This window comes from Neofelis nebulosa, chromosome 6, assembly GCF_028018385.1.
Source record: "Neofelis nebulosa isolate mNeoNeb1 chromosome 6, mNeoNeb1.pri, whole genome shotgun sequence".
Taxonomy (NCBI): domain Eukaryota; kingdom Metazoa; phylum Chordata; class Mammalia; order Carnivora; family Felidae; genus Neofelis; species Neofelis nebulosa.
The window spans coordinates 138373948-138389249 of NC_080787.1; the positions used below are offsets into that span (position 1 = coordinate 138373948).

General features: G+C 37.6%; 1 protein-coding gene and 1 long non-coding RNA gene across 6 annotated transcripts in view; one reads left to right on the top strand and one right to left on the bottom strand.

Moving 5' to 3' along the window:
* The window catches only part of LOC131515024 (uncharacterized), a 39543-nt gene extending 29033 nt beyond the window's left edge, over positions 1–10510 (bottom strand). Inside the window, exons 1-2 of one of the 2 annotated variants that reach the window (XR_009263390.1) lie at positions 10380–10510; positions 2103–2223 (exon numbers count right to left, since the gene is read on the bottom strand). This is a non-coding gene — a long non-coding RNA (uncharacterized LOC131515024). Of the gene's footprint in view, positions 1–2069; positions 2224–10379 lie in introns of both variants that reach the window. The other variant, XR_009263389.1, reaches the window with a different exon arrangement.
* TAB2 (TGF-beta activated kinase 1 (MAP3K7) binding protein 2) overlaps positions 1–15302 on the top strand; it is an 89406-nt gene that overhangs the window by 53883 nt on the left and 20221 nt on the right. The window lies entirely within an intron of this gene.

The following is a 15302-nucleotide window of genomic DNA, read 5'->3' on the forward strand; positions in this document are numbered from 1 at the left end:
TTCTGAAATAGACTAGTTGATATTGACATAATACTAAATGATATCTGTATTAGTTCAAGTAGAGATAATTTCTGTCATACATATTTTATTTGGTGCCTTAAGTTACGTAATCTTCAGTCGGAAACTGTTAAATTCATTCAGATAAGAAAGTGGAGGGTAAGTGTCTTCTTGACTATTGATGTAAATTTGTAGATTGGCTGCGAGTCCTTTAGAGTAACAACATGTCGTACCCATCTTTGTGTCCCCAGTGAATTGTTCCAAGTACTGTAGGCAGGAAAGTACTATATATATCATCACTCCCACGCAGCCACCTACTACCCCTGGTACCACTTGTCCTTTTAAAAATTCCTAAAAATAGGGGCACCTGGGTGGCTCAGTTGGTTAAGCTTGCGACTCATGATTTCAGCTCAGGTCATGATCTCATGTTTTGTGAATTCAAACCACAATTCAGACTCTGCACTGTCAGTGCAGAGCCTGTTTGGGATACTCTCCCTCTGTCTCTCTCTCTCTCTCTCTCTCTCTCTCTCTCTCTCTCTCTCTCAATAAATAAACTTAAAAAATTTTCTAAAAATAATGATTTCACTGCTGAGTTTCTCAGAAGATCTGATTGTTTTGGCTTATTTTATGTTTCAAGCAATTAGATTCTTGTGATTTTCAACTCAAGCTGGACTGTGGTATTTTCAGATTCCATAAACACCTGTGCAGCTTTCAAATTAAGATGCCCAGGTCTTAACTCAAACTTGCTCAGTTAGAATCTCTGAATGGTGAAGCCTAGTGTACATGTGTGTTTTAAAAGGTCTGTGGGTGATTCCATTTGCACTAAAAATTGTGCTAAAACTTCTGTTTGTTTTCCATATATCTGTGACTAAATTGGACCCAGTTTATTTATTTATTTATTTTTATTGTTTACTTTTTGAGAGACAGAGAGAGACAGAGGAGGGGCAGAAAGAGAGAGGGAGACACAGAATCCAAAGCAGGCTCCAGGCTCTGAGCTGCCAGCACAGAGCCCGATGCAGGACTTGAACTCAGGAACCATGAGATCATGACCTGAACCAAAGTCAGATGCTTAACTGACTGAGCCACCCAGGTGCCCCAAACTGCAACCATTTTTGTTTGGTTTCAGTGGTATATGAATTTTAATATACCACTATTTATTCCACTGATATTTAATTCTTACTCTTCTCCCAAAGTCCTCCCTTCTCCTTCTCTCCTTCCATCAAAATAGCAGATTTCCTGTATTCATATAGTTTGCTATTTCTTAAATGGAGAATAAATTGTTGTATGAAGATGATTTGGTAAAGGGAATTTTCAATTGAAATAGACATGATGATCACATTTAACTGGATTGTGAATATAAAGTGTTGCTTAAACTTGCTATCTCCCAGTTTTTCTCATTGTCTTTGGAATCTACTCTAGTCAGGATTTTTTCCACTATAGTCAGCTCTTGTTAAGGTCATGAGTGACAGCATTGTTACAAAACCTATCTGTCTCCTTTCAGCCCTCATCTTCCTTGATGTGTGTACAGCCGCATTTACCAGTGAAACACCCTCTTCACAGTGAAACATTTTATTCATTTGACTTCTAGGATACTATAAAATTTCCACCTTCCTTTTTATTCTTTGCTCGTCCTCCTTCCCTCATCTCTCATCTCTTCATCCTTCCACTTCTCAAAGAAGTAGGATCAATGCCTCAAAGCTTAATCCTTGGGCCCCTTCTCTTTTCTGTCTGTACCATTCCTTAGGTGATTCATTCAGCCTTATGACTCTATAAATACTATGTGCTGATGATTGCCTACTTCATAACCTAGACTTAATCCCGAATTTCAAGCCAGTTTATTTAACTACTTATTTAACATCTCCATTTGAATGTTTACTGGCTGTCTCAAGTTTTCCGTGTCTGAAATACCTTCTGATATTCCCTGCAGCTTACTCTCCCTGTAATCACTTTTCCCATCTCAGTTCATGGCAATTTAATTTTTTTTTTTAATTAGGCCAGAAACTTCAGAAACACCCTTGACACCTTCTTTTTTTCGTATTTCACATCTAATCTGAAAATCTATCAACTCTAACCTTCAAGGTGTATCAAGAATTCTCTCTTCTTACCACCCCATTATTATCACTCTAGTCTGAGCCACCATCATCTCAAGTGGATTATTGCAGTAGCCGACCTGCTTTCACTCTTGCTTCCTTATGGTCTTCTTTCAGCTCAGCAGCCAGACAGATGCTGTTAAAAAACGTAAGTCAGATTATATCACTCTTCTGCATATGATGGCTATTTCATTCAGAGTAAAAGCTATGAAGCCTTATGTGATCCACTGCCCATCGCTCATCTCTTTTCCTTCTGCTTACCAGTTCCAGCCCTACTGGCCTTCTTGCCAATGGCCTTCCTTAAACAATGGAAGGGATGCCTTAGGATCTTTGTGCCTGCTGTTCTCTGTCTGAAATTCTCTTCTCCCAGAATCCAGTTAATTCCCTTTGGATTTTTACTCAGATGTCACCTTTTCAGTGAAATTATCCCTGGTCTCCCTGTCTAAATCTCCATGCCAGCATTTCCCATCTTTCCATCCTTGCTTATTTTTGCTCAGAGAGGGGAAAATCAATAATCTAATAGTAAGATACATAATAACTAATAAATACCTGCTGAAAGCTTACTATGTGCTAGGCACTTTTCTGAATGCCCATTTATTTCCCACAACCAACTATAAAGCAGACACTAGTATTATTCCTGTTTTCAGATTAACATACTTAGAAACAGACAGGGTAAATACCTTGCCAAAGGACAAATGACAAGATTCTAACCTAGGAAATTGACAGTGGAGCCCACACTCTTAAACCACAGCACTGTAACCTCTTTCCACATTTTAAAAATAAACCCTCTGGATAGATGCTTCAAGTTTGTCTTGTAGCTTCACATAACCCCTGGTTCACCAGTGGGGGCGACATGTGCCCCAGTTTAAGAAGCATAAAGCTAAAAGATCACTCAATAAAAATAAGTAAAACAAAAACAGGCAGCTATAGGGAAAGAAATCACAATATACAGATATAATTGGAAAAACGACTTGAAAAAATAAAGCAGTCCCCTGGAGAAAGAAGTATAGGGAGCACTAGACTTCTAAAGGCACCTAAACATTAAAGAAAAAAAAAAAATGCTGATGAGTGAAGGCCTTGGTTTGAGAGCCCAGAGCCTACCCAAATAACAAATAGCAGGGTTCCACGGAATCCGCCGCTCAAATTACTTCTCTACACTAACAGCCTTCAGACAGCTGAAACAACAGCACTCGCTTGCTTTGCACATATGTACATACACGTGGAATTTCATAACATTCGTGTGGCTGCATATCCTTGTATTACCTGGTGCGTGCACACCGGACTGGTGGGAGTACCGTTCTGCAGCCCTTTCATCTTGTTTCTTTCTGTTTAGTGTGGAACTGCTGTTGACCTAGATTTATGCATCATCCAGTGACAAAATTCTTGATCTCGTGTTTCTTTGACTTGGTTCTATTCAAATCAAAAGATTATTCGGGACGCCTGGGTGGCTCAGTCGGTTAAGCGGCCGACTTCGGCTCAGGTCATGATCTCGCGGTCCGTGGGTTCGAGCCCCGCGTCGGGGCTCTGTGCTGACAGCTCAGAGCCTGGAGCCTGTTTCAGATTCTGTGTCTCCCTCTCTCTCTCTGACCCTCCCCCGTTCATGCTCTGTCTCTCTCTGTCTCAAAAATAAACGTTAAAAAAAAAAAGATTATTCTTTCCTGAAAATGTATCTTTTGTGAGGTTAACTTATACGTGTTTGATGCTCTACAGTTTATACAGCACTCACTATGGTACTTAATGCGGTGACCCGAATAATAGTGATCTTTAAGAAAAGACCTGAATTCTGATTTATGTGGCATGGGTAATAAAGAGAAAAGAAGTGTCTCTGCCTCCTGCAGTGAAATTGATCTCTCTAAAGCTCCTGGAACAGACTATTTCAGAATAGAAAGAGAAGTTGAGCCAAGTACCAGAGTTGTAGGAAAATATTTTTCTCAAGTTGAGGACGGAACATACATAAATAAATTTGGTACACTAAATGCATTCTTTTTCATTTGTATTTCATCTAACATTTAAAATCTAAAAATACTACAATAAAACATGTCAAAAATGAGAATTTATGTTTATAAAAGATACATTGATTGATAAGCCCTCTGCTATTGAATGAGAAGAAAAAGGGATAAATTAATGAAACTTTCGCAGGTCCTGCTCATTTCATCACCCAAGTCTACCAACACCACTGCTAAAGGAATTAAATTACACTTGAGTCCTTATCAAAGTACTACAGGAACCAGAGACACAAATGAATGCCCAATAGAAAAGACAAATTCAGGCTAGAGAGAAATGCCCTTTTGAAGTCTGTGGATATAAAGAAGACTCCTATTCTATCTGCTAAGAACAAATGTTAAAGTAAAAATTGCTTGCCAGTAGTAAGGATACTGTGTGGCCACAAGCTACGTTTTCCCCCTTGAGTCATACTGCCTGACTGTACCTAACTTCTGAAAAGTGCCAGTAAATATTTTATCATTCGCTGTATTCTGGGACTTTCTGGTGCCCTCTCGCATTCATAGATGTACGCTTTTAGTAATACTGGCAACTTCTTTAGGTGTGAAGAACATTTTTTTGATTCAAACTAATTTACATTGTGGGGGATGGGAGGAAAGGCCTGCTTTCTATGTTTTGTTATAGCAGGCAGAGGCTCTTACCAGATTACCACTGATGCCAAAAATGATGTCTTCTTCTCTTTTATTTCTGAAGAGCCTTGCATCAGGCTCTGTGCTCACAGCTCAGAGCCTGGAGCCTGCTTCAGATTCCCTCTCTCTGCCCCTCCCCCACTCACTCTCTGTCTCTCTCTCTCTCTCTCTTTCAAAAATAAGTAAACATTTTTTTAAATTTACATATATAAGGTTATAAACATTTTTAATGATTCCCTACTACTTTTTTCCCAATTATATTTATGGTCCTATCATACTGTTAAGCAGTAGCCTTGACTTTGAACCTGAAATACAAAAACAAATAAGGAAAATTACGAGATGAAATTTAGCTCCTTGGACTTTGTATGTCTCATTCCTTGTCCTCTTTTTTTAACCAGTGCTTCCCTCCAAATCACACTTTCTATTTAACAATATTCAATAAATATGCTAATCATGACAAAAATTGAGAGGGCTAAATATTCTTTTCAAGAGGAGATAAAATTTAAATTAGTTTTTAATCTGCCCTACTTCTCATAGGTTCTTCCCAGTCTCAAGACTTACTACCTTTCTTAATTTGAAATCTCAGGATTGGAAGAGACTTCAAAAGTCATTTAGAATTGTACAACTGTGTACAATTGTACAGAGGTCATCCAGCCCACTTGCCCAGTTAACACTTAGTCCTCACGATCCCTAGCCATTGTAAACCCATTCTGTACGTACTTCAATCCCTGAGGAGAGAGAAGCTGCCTCCTGAGGTAGCAAATCCCACTTTGCACAGTTCTGCCTTTTGGCAAATTATTTCTTGTATTAAACTGGTCTCTTTAAAAAGTATTATGCAGTAACATATGCACATGATAAAAGAAATTTCAACGCCCCCCCCCCCAAAAAAAAGGAAGATAGGATTACAATCTGTCTCCTTTCAACACCTGCCTGTGTCTCCCCCCCGGCCCTCCCACCACTTAACTATCAGAGGTAACCTCCACTAACAGTCTTGATCCCCCTTCTCTCTGTAATCATACACGTACACACACACACTTTTTGTAACGGGAACCCACTCTACACATATGGCATACATAAATACACACATGTGGTTTTTTATAATACATACATAACCTACCGTATGTAGGACATAAACATTGGAGAGGTACGCTTCACAGTTTTTGCTTAAGATCATTGCATTTCAGCCTGTACAAATCTCTTTCATTCTTTTAATATACTTTTTAAACATTTTTATTCATTTTAGTAGCTTTATTGAGATAGAGTTTACACCCATGAAATTCACTTACTTACGGTGTACAAACCAATGATTTTGGGCAGAGTCACATATACAACCATAGCCACAACCAATACTAAACATTTTTGTCACCTCAGAAACTCCACACCCTTTAGCTATCAGCTGCCTGCCCCATCACCCCTACCCTCAGCCTTAAGCAACCACTAATCTACTTTCTGCTTCTAAATTTATGTATTCTGGACTCTTACAATAAATGGAATTACCTAATATGGAGTCTTTCATGACTGGCTCTTTTCACCTACCATACTGTTGTAGAATCCATCCATGTTGCAGCATATGTTACTACTTCCATTCTTTTTTTTCAGCTGAACAACGTGCTTTTGTATAGATGGAGACCACATTTTTGCTTGTTCATTCATCAGTTGATGGACATTTAGGTTGTTTCCATCTTTTAACTATTATGAATGATGCCGCTGTAAACATTCATGTACACCTTTTTGGTGGACATTTGGTTTTATTTCTCTTGAATATATACTGGGAGTAGAATTCCTGATTCCTATACTAATTCTGTGGCTAACCATTGGGGAACTGCCAGACTGTTTTCCAAAGTGGCTGTACCATTTTGCATCCCCACCAACTGTATGTGAGTATTTTGATTTTTCCACATCATCAATAGTTGCCATCATTTGACTTTGAATCTTGCTATCCTAGTAGCTATGAAGTTGTATTTCTTTGTGGTTTTGATTTGCATTTCTCTGACGGCTAATGATGTTGAGGATTATGACATGTGTTTATTGGCCATTTGTGTATTTTCTTTGGAGAAATGCCTATTTATAGCCTTTGCCTTTTTTAAATTGGGTTGCCTTTTTATTATTGAGTTGTATGAATTCTTTGTGTATTCTGAATATAAGTCTCTGATGATTTGCAGTTATGTTTTCCCATTCTGTGAGTTTTATTTCAAGTAAGCTCTATGCCCAATGTGGGGCTTGAACTCATGATTCCCACAGTCAAGAGTTGCATGCTCTACCAACTGAGCCAGCCAGGCCCCCTATCTTTTCATTTTCTTGACAGTGTTGTTTGAAGCACAAAAGTTTTTAATTTAGCTGCAATCTAATTTATCTGTTTCTCCGTTCATTGCTCCTGTTTTTAGTGTCATATCTAAGAATCAGTTGCCAAATCAAAGGTCATGAGAATTTACTCCTATGTTTTCTTTTAAGAGTTTTGTAGTTTTAGTGCTTGTATTTTGGTCTTTGATGTATTTTGACTTAATTTCTGTATAATAGTATGAGGCAAGGGTCCAATTTCATTCTTTCACCTGGGGCTTATCCAGATGCCCCAGCACCATTTGTTGGAAAGGCTTTTCTTTCCTCGCTGAATGGTCTTGGCACCCTCATAGAAAATCAGTTGACCATAATAAACACATGGTTTATTTCTGGACTCTCAGTTCTTTTTCATTGATCTATATGTCTGTCTTTAGGCCAGTACTACACTGTCTTGATCATTGTTACTTTGTAGTAAGTTTTGAAATTGAGACCTGTAAATTCTACTTGGTTCTTTTTCAAGATTATTTTGGCTATTTGTAGTCTCTTGCTGTTCTATATAAATTTTAGAATAAACTTGTCGATTTCTACAAAGAAGTCAGCTGGGATTCTAATAGAAATTGCACTGGAGTATTTTTCTACATATACTTGATGTTTTGTTTTGCTTTGTTTTGTTTAAATGCAATCAGAACAAAAGGGTTTGTAGTGAAAAGTTCATCTCGCCAGAGGCAACTGATAGCTATTCACAAATATTTCATTTTGCATTCTTCTAGAAACTGAAATGTAGCAAATCAAGGTATATAGGTATATAGATATATTTTTATACAAATGAGATATAGTATCTCATGTTTTGTGTTTGTCATTTTTTTTTCGTTATCACTTTGAGAGCATTCCATGACAGCAGGTGGAGATAGATCTCTTTGTTAAAAAATGGCTGCACAGTAGTTTGTACCATAATCCGTAACCAGTCCTTTCTTGATAGATAGACATTAAGGTCTTATTTTTACAAACCACTGCAGTAAAAATCCTCTACATACATATTTATGCCCGTGTCCAAGTATGTTGGCAGAAGAGATTACCAGGAGTGGAACTGATGTGTCAAAGGATATGTGTATTTTTAATTTTGATAGATGTATCATTTAGGCTTGGTTATACGTCAGTAACAAACCGTGTCTTTAACAACCAAAGTTTATTTCTAGCTCACTTGCCACAGTAGATTAGCTGGTGGGCTCTGTTCTATATCATCCTCACTTAAGGACCCAGGTTGAGGGAAGCGCCATTCCACATTTCCATGATTGTTCAGATAAAAACAAAGGAAAATCAGCAAATCAGCACTGATTCCTTAAGCTTCTGCCCTGACACATGTTACTCTTTAGCTAAAGGAAGTTACACAGCCACCCCTAACCACATCTAATTCCTGGAGAATGGGGAGGCATAATTCTACTGTATATACCTGGAAGGCAGAGAGCCAGAAATATTTGGTGAAGGACACCGATGACTGTCACAGATAATATTGCCAGTTTTGAGACTCTGTCTAGCTACCAGTTTATAATCTCATATTTGTAAACGGGGAACACTTTTGACAACATTTGTAAGAATGTTCTTTTTCTCCTTCCCTCCCTCGTGATGAGTATCATTACGATATAGGTGATTGAAAAAAAAAAAATACATCTTTGTCAGTTTGGTAGGTAAAAATTTATTACTCGGGTTTTTTAAAATTTGCATCTTTGAATATGAGTGAGGTTGAGCACCTTTTCGTGTGTTAATTTTTTAAGCTGTTTGTATTTTGTGAACTTGTCTGTTTTTATAAGATACCTACTGTTTTTTTCTAATACGTTGTTTTAACTTGGTCAATAAATTTTTTTATTTTATAAAGTTTCTTACTTTTATATGTTCAAACCTAACAACCTTTTTTTTTTTCTTTCTGGCTTCTGGGTTTTAGGTTTTATTTAGAAAGCCTTTCACCATTCCAAGATTTTGAAAAAAGACCAGAAATCTTGCACATATCTTCTCTTTATAGTGATATTCTTTGGAACCCTATTGAACTGGACTCATTTCTCTTTCCTGTGGCAACCCTTCAAAACTTTTCTAAGCTGTAAACATGCCCCAGTTCCTTTAATGGTTCATCCAGTTGTGTTTCTTTGAGGCTCTTTTGGTATCTCTAGGCCCTGGTTTTCTTTTTCTCTATAACAGAAGTTTTAGACAGTGTCTCTATCTTAATGCTGTAAAATTATATGTAGAATCTTACTTGTACACACAAATAAAGGCCAACAAAGTGTTTATCTAGCAGAAGCCTAATCATAGGAGTTAGGCATCATTCCTTATAGTTTTGTTACATCTGTGGCCCACATTAGAGGCCCAGTTTCAGCACTGTTGAAAGATCTGATTTCAAACTGTCTTTAAAAATGGCAAAAGTAGGGGCGCCTGGGTGGCTCAGTTGGTTGAGCGTCTGACTTCGGCTCAGGTCATGATCTCACGGTCTGTGAGTTCGAGCCCCGCGTCAGGCTCTGTGCTGACAGCTCGGAGCCTGGAGCCTGCTTCCAATTCTGTGTCTCCCTCTGTCTCTGCCCCTTCCCCACTCATGCTCTGTGTCTCTCTGTCTCTCAAAAATGAATAAACGTTAAAAAAATTTTTTTAAATGGCAAAAGTAGATGAAAACATCAGGAAACTTAATTTTAATGAGTAATTGCCATCTCTCAATCTTTTGTGACTCCGTCACTGAATAAGTGACAGTAATTATACATTGGCATATAAAACAAATACCTCTGCTGTCAACAGTTACAGTCTAGAACAGTTTTGATTTATTTCAGAAGCTGACATTGTACTTTGTTAGGTACAGTGACTTAGGCACATAACTGACTTTGGCATGTGAAATTGTCATGGCAGACAAAAATATAAAAGATATTAGAAGTAAGTACCTATCAGATTTCCAGTTGCAAATTTCCCTCTCTCTCTCTAATAAGGCAAAGATCTTTATATCCATAAATACCTGGTACATTTTCCAGTGGCAAAGGTATTCTTTTAATATGTACTTTGCATCCTCTTTTTTTTTTTTAGCAAGTTTTTTTATTGGCACCAATTAAAAAGAGTAGGCACCTGAGAAATCGCGTAATTTCCCCACAACTTCAAGTCAAACTTTTTGTCTAAAGAAATAGAATGTAAGAATGATGACTGAAGAATTAAACTACTTTTGGGGGGAGATGGGGTAAACCCTTAAAAACTGTAGGATAAAGGAATTTTCTGTAAGAATTATAAAGACTTGATATTTGTTAATAATACAAAAGCTGCACATTTGTCTAGTGCTTTACCATTTGTAAAATAGTTATGCAGATGCGAGACCTACTGTGGGGCTTAAGAGAGGTAGTTGAAAAAAAAAAACTGTGAATACCTTAATTAGAATTACAATTTTTCCTTGTTGAATGTCAACCCTGTCATCACCATTCCCAGACAGCAGTGGTGATTCCGTATCTCCTCACCTTAGGTCTCAAGTGCATTTGTTCTCTTCCTCATTTTCTCTTACTTCCCACCCCCCCACCCCCCCCCCACCCCCCGGCAATGGAAATGCAGTTTTCAGAATGTATGCTATGTTCCATGCTGTTATTTTAAAAGCTTAAGTCAGACATTTTCTTTTTTCTCTTACCCCCCATTTGGGAGGAGAACAAATCAAAATTAATTTTTGGTTCATTTTATGGTTAACCATTTTTACTGTTCTTTCTTCCGTTACTAATTCATACCCACATTTCATAAGAAGAAAAAAATCTGGCCGTGCTTTGAATGTCAGTGCCACAAAGGATGGGATCTCTTCTAACTTGCTCCTTTCTCTCTGTAATGCTTGTACAGTGCCTGAAACATGGTAGGTAGACAGTATCTCTTTTTTTTTTTTAACTTTTGGAGAAATTACATGTTATTTACACTATAAAAATACCTAAAATTATGGGGTGCCTGGGTGGCTCAGTCGGTTAAGCGGCCGACTTTGGCTCAGGTCATGATCTCTCGGTCTGTGAGTTTGAGCCCCGCGTCGGGCTCTGTGATGACAGCTCAGAGCCTGGAGCCTGTTTTAGAGTCTGTGTCTCCTTCTCTCTGACCCTCCCCTGTTCATGCTCTGCTGCTCCCTGTCTCAAAAATAAATAAAACGTTAAAAAAAAAAATTTTTTTTAAATGCCTAAAATTAGTAAAGCTAACACCATCTGAAACTGGAAGTGTGTTTTTCTAATTACCAATAAAGCTGAGTAAGAAATTGTGTCCATCGTTCCTGGAAGTTGACAAAAGCTGGGTAAAGACTAAGCTTTCTGAAACTGCTGCTTTAAAAAAATGCCCGTAGGACTGGTTTAAGGGCCCCAGTATTTGAATTCACTAATACTTATTTTAACAACCACAAGAGGGAGTTGTATGCTTAAATTACCTTTATATGTTAAAATGTAATTTTGCCTGAAAGAGGATTTAAAAGGTACCGAATGTTTTTTCCACTACCTGTTATTCCTTCTCTTTTTTGTGTGTATATCTAAAACCAAAGTCAGTGTGTAATTGAGGTGTTAAATACATCACTTAGGTTATTTCCTAGGCAGAACTAGCATATAAAACAACGCCACCTTTCTGCATTGTGAGCAACTTAAAAGTCTTGCCAGATTTCAAAATGTATTCAGCTGTGTTAAGTGAAAAATACTAAAACTAAACATTCAGGGAGAACTCTAAAATAAATTTCATGTTTTTGTTTTATCAGTATTTCTGTCTCTTGGGCCTAAAATTAGTATTTTACTCCACCATTCATTAAAAGTCAACTGTTGTCACTATTTTACATGTAATAGATATTTATCAAGTGCCTACAATTGTCAACATTTAGTACTAGATACCAGGTGGTACAAAATCAGTGTTTACCCTCAAGGACCTTGAGGTTTAGTTGAGAGATGTACTTGATAATGAAAAATCTAAAATGCTGAATTTTTCCTAGTGTGAAATGAAATGGGCTCATCTAACAAAAAAGTTGCTTCTCTAATGGGATACCGATTTATAAATACAAAGTAATAGTATATACGCTCTTGAAATAGTTCCTTTAACTTTGTTCCTTCCTTCACACTTCCTTCATACTTCACACTTCAGGGTATTAATTTATTTAATGCCCTTTGGACAGGTAGTATAGAAATATACTTAAGCTCCTTTACTACTAAAATTACCTTGGATTTCAGAATACTAAAAATTTAATTAATCTGTTTTTGGCTAAACAAAATACTGTTACGATGCAAATACTGCTAAAGAAACTACAGCATAGTCTTTACTCATACATGATTGGATATATTTTAATTTTATACATTTATATATGTTACATTATATTCTGTATATCCTGTATATTCTGTATGTGTAAATATACATATTCTGTATATAGACACAGTTAGGTCTAGGTGTGGTGTTTTTTTTTTTTAATCATCCTTGTTTCATATTCAGTGAACTCCTGTTGAAAGGCGTATTTCTCCTTTCAGTTCTGGAAATCCCCTCCTGAGTCCCAGTTTTTCCATTGTCTCTTTCTAGAGCTTCTCTTACTCAGCTGTTCAACATCCTATACCAACCTTCTACTTCTCATAGCCCTGTCCTCAGATATTCTACCTCCTTATCTTTCCCATTATGTAATTCAGGAGATTTCCTTAATTTTTGTTCCAACCCATGTATGAAGTTTTCATTTCAGCAGTGATGTTCTTAATGTCTAAGAGCTATTTCTCTAATTCCTTTTTCATAGCAGACTATTGTTGCATGGGTGCATGAATGTCTCAGATCTCTTAATGATGCTAATTAGAATTTAAGTTTTCGTCTAGCTCCTAAATCCTCTCTGCTTAATCTGGGTTTAGTCTTTCTCTTTGTTTATATAGATCTTTGACATGTCAGACGTTTCTGAAATGTATGGTGATCCATGGCTGTTAGTTCATCTTTAAAATTTTTTTTCTTAATGTTTATTTATTCTTAGAGAGAGAGAGACAGAGCGCCAGTAGGGAGGGGCAGAGAGAGAGGGAGACGCAGAATCTGAAACAGGCTCCAGGCTCTGGCTGTCAGCACAGAGCCGGACACAGGGTTTGACCTCATGGACCACGAGATCATGACCTGAGCCAAAGTCAGACGCTTAACTGACTGAGCCACCCAGGCACCCCAATTTATATTTGAGAATGAAAGACTGAGAAAACTAAGTGGAAACCTACGTGAGAACGAGGGACTTGTCACTTGGGAGACTTTGCTATGTGATGAGTGAGGAGCCAGCTACTAGGAGAGAACACTACCATCACGGCCTAACGTTGTTTGTATATGGGGACCAGCTTGAGAAATCCGTGTTGGGTGGCCTTGAGAATAGACATGCAACTGTCTGTCCCACAGGATAGGGTAAGGTCGACTGTTGCATAAACAGATATCCAATTAAAGCCTTATTTCCTTAACTTCGGCCTCCTGTTGTCACCTGCAGTCTTCAGTCTGGAGCCTCAGTAGGTCTCTGCAGTGCAGATGAGCGGCTTCTTTGTCCGAGATTGTAGCTTTCCCCACCCTCCTTCATTAGCCTGCTATTCCATCTACTTTCAGCCTTCCAGAAATTTGTTGAAATCTCTTGTCCATTAATTGCCTTTTTCCCCTTGTTTGTTGTTGTTGGATTGATGGTTTTATTCCTCTGTCATTGTCTTGGGGTTTCAGGAGGTGGAAAATTATATAAATACAATGTTCAGTCATCTTTAAATGGAAGTCCTGGCTAACAATCGATTCTTCATAGCCTGGCTTTTTAAGTCCATATTTGTCTATATCTAAATGAATGACAAGAATGGAGAGAGAATTTTTCCTTTAGCTTACCCATGGAAGTCTGTGTAACAAATCACCCTTCCTCCCGTATAAATACATATTACTAGATAGCACATGAGCCCAAATTATCCTTATGTGTGGTTGATGTGATTGTGTCTGTAACACTTTCTTAACATGTCAAAACAAAGAAACAAAACCCAAAAACCAGTCTCAGGGATTTCTAAAATCCCTTTTCAAAGCCATTTCTTGTAACAGAGGTGAAATTTTCTAGCCTCACCCACGACTGCAGCCCAATTTTGTAAGCCTGCCTGACTCTCTTTCTAAGCTAATTCCCTTCTTTTGGACGCCAGAAGTATAATTGTCATGTTTCTTGCTCTGTAGTTAACACTCACCCTTTTTTCATTTCGTGGAGCCTGATCAGAGCAAAAGTGTCTATAAACAAACACTATAATGACTTTTCTTCATTATGAGTCTAATAAGGGTTCTTAATGATATGTACTGTGTAATGGTTTATATGGTGAAGGTTAAAACTGCAGACAGACCACAACGAGAGAAAAAGTTTATTACCTTTAGCTGAATTTTCATAGTGATTCATCTTGACACCCCTATTTTGTCATTCATCTTCCTGAGATTTCTATCTAAAACTCCCAAGCCACAAATGAAAAGTGAGCTGGGCACATAAAAATCCAGGCACTTAGAAGAAATAATTGCTAAGAAGTAGAGGGTCATATCTTTTTCCTACTATCTTCAGAGCACTTTTTATCTTGTTTATAATTAACAGACATACTTAAGAGATCCTGAAGAGTCTATAAACTACATTTTTCATTCCTAAGTAATATAATATAATATAATTATAACTCTGTTCTAAGATTTTGTCTTCACTGGGAAGAAATCCCTCAAACAGAATTTGAGGTCATGGATTCACAGTATTTTACTTTAGGGGTTCAGTGTAATCATAAATGTATCTTGCCATTTTTCCCCAAAGGCGAGCCATCTTCAGCCATTGCAGAAACTCCATTCTTTGTGAATCCCCAGGGATGTAAATAACGTTTTTCTATTGCAGAAACATTCTGAACAATTTACTCCTTAACTTCAAAATATGCCCACAACCTTCAGCAGCTGAGGCTGCTTCAGTGACTGTGGCTCCTCTATTTTTCCTCAATTTTTTTTAACCAGATTTCTGCCTTGTTAAAGGATCTCTGCTACCAATATTGGCCTTCTCAGCTCTGTGGTATACTTTCCTATTTTGGTAGAAAGGATTACTAATACAGAGAATTACTGGGAAGAGTGCTTAGCCCCCGTCCTAGAATGTATGTTCTGAGATGGATTGGTTGGAAAATAAAATTGAAACAGAAATAAAGTTGGATGGTTGGTACCTTCCCCCTCCACACTTTTATCACTAAGTAAAGAACCCTCTTTATGTCTCATATTTTGCCCTAAAGTCATCTTTTTCTGAAATGAATATTACTACACTCGCTTTATTTCAGTTTTACATATTTGCCTGCTATGTCACCTTCAAAACTTCCAAGTGGCCTTCAAGATGGTGTCT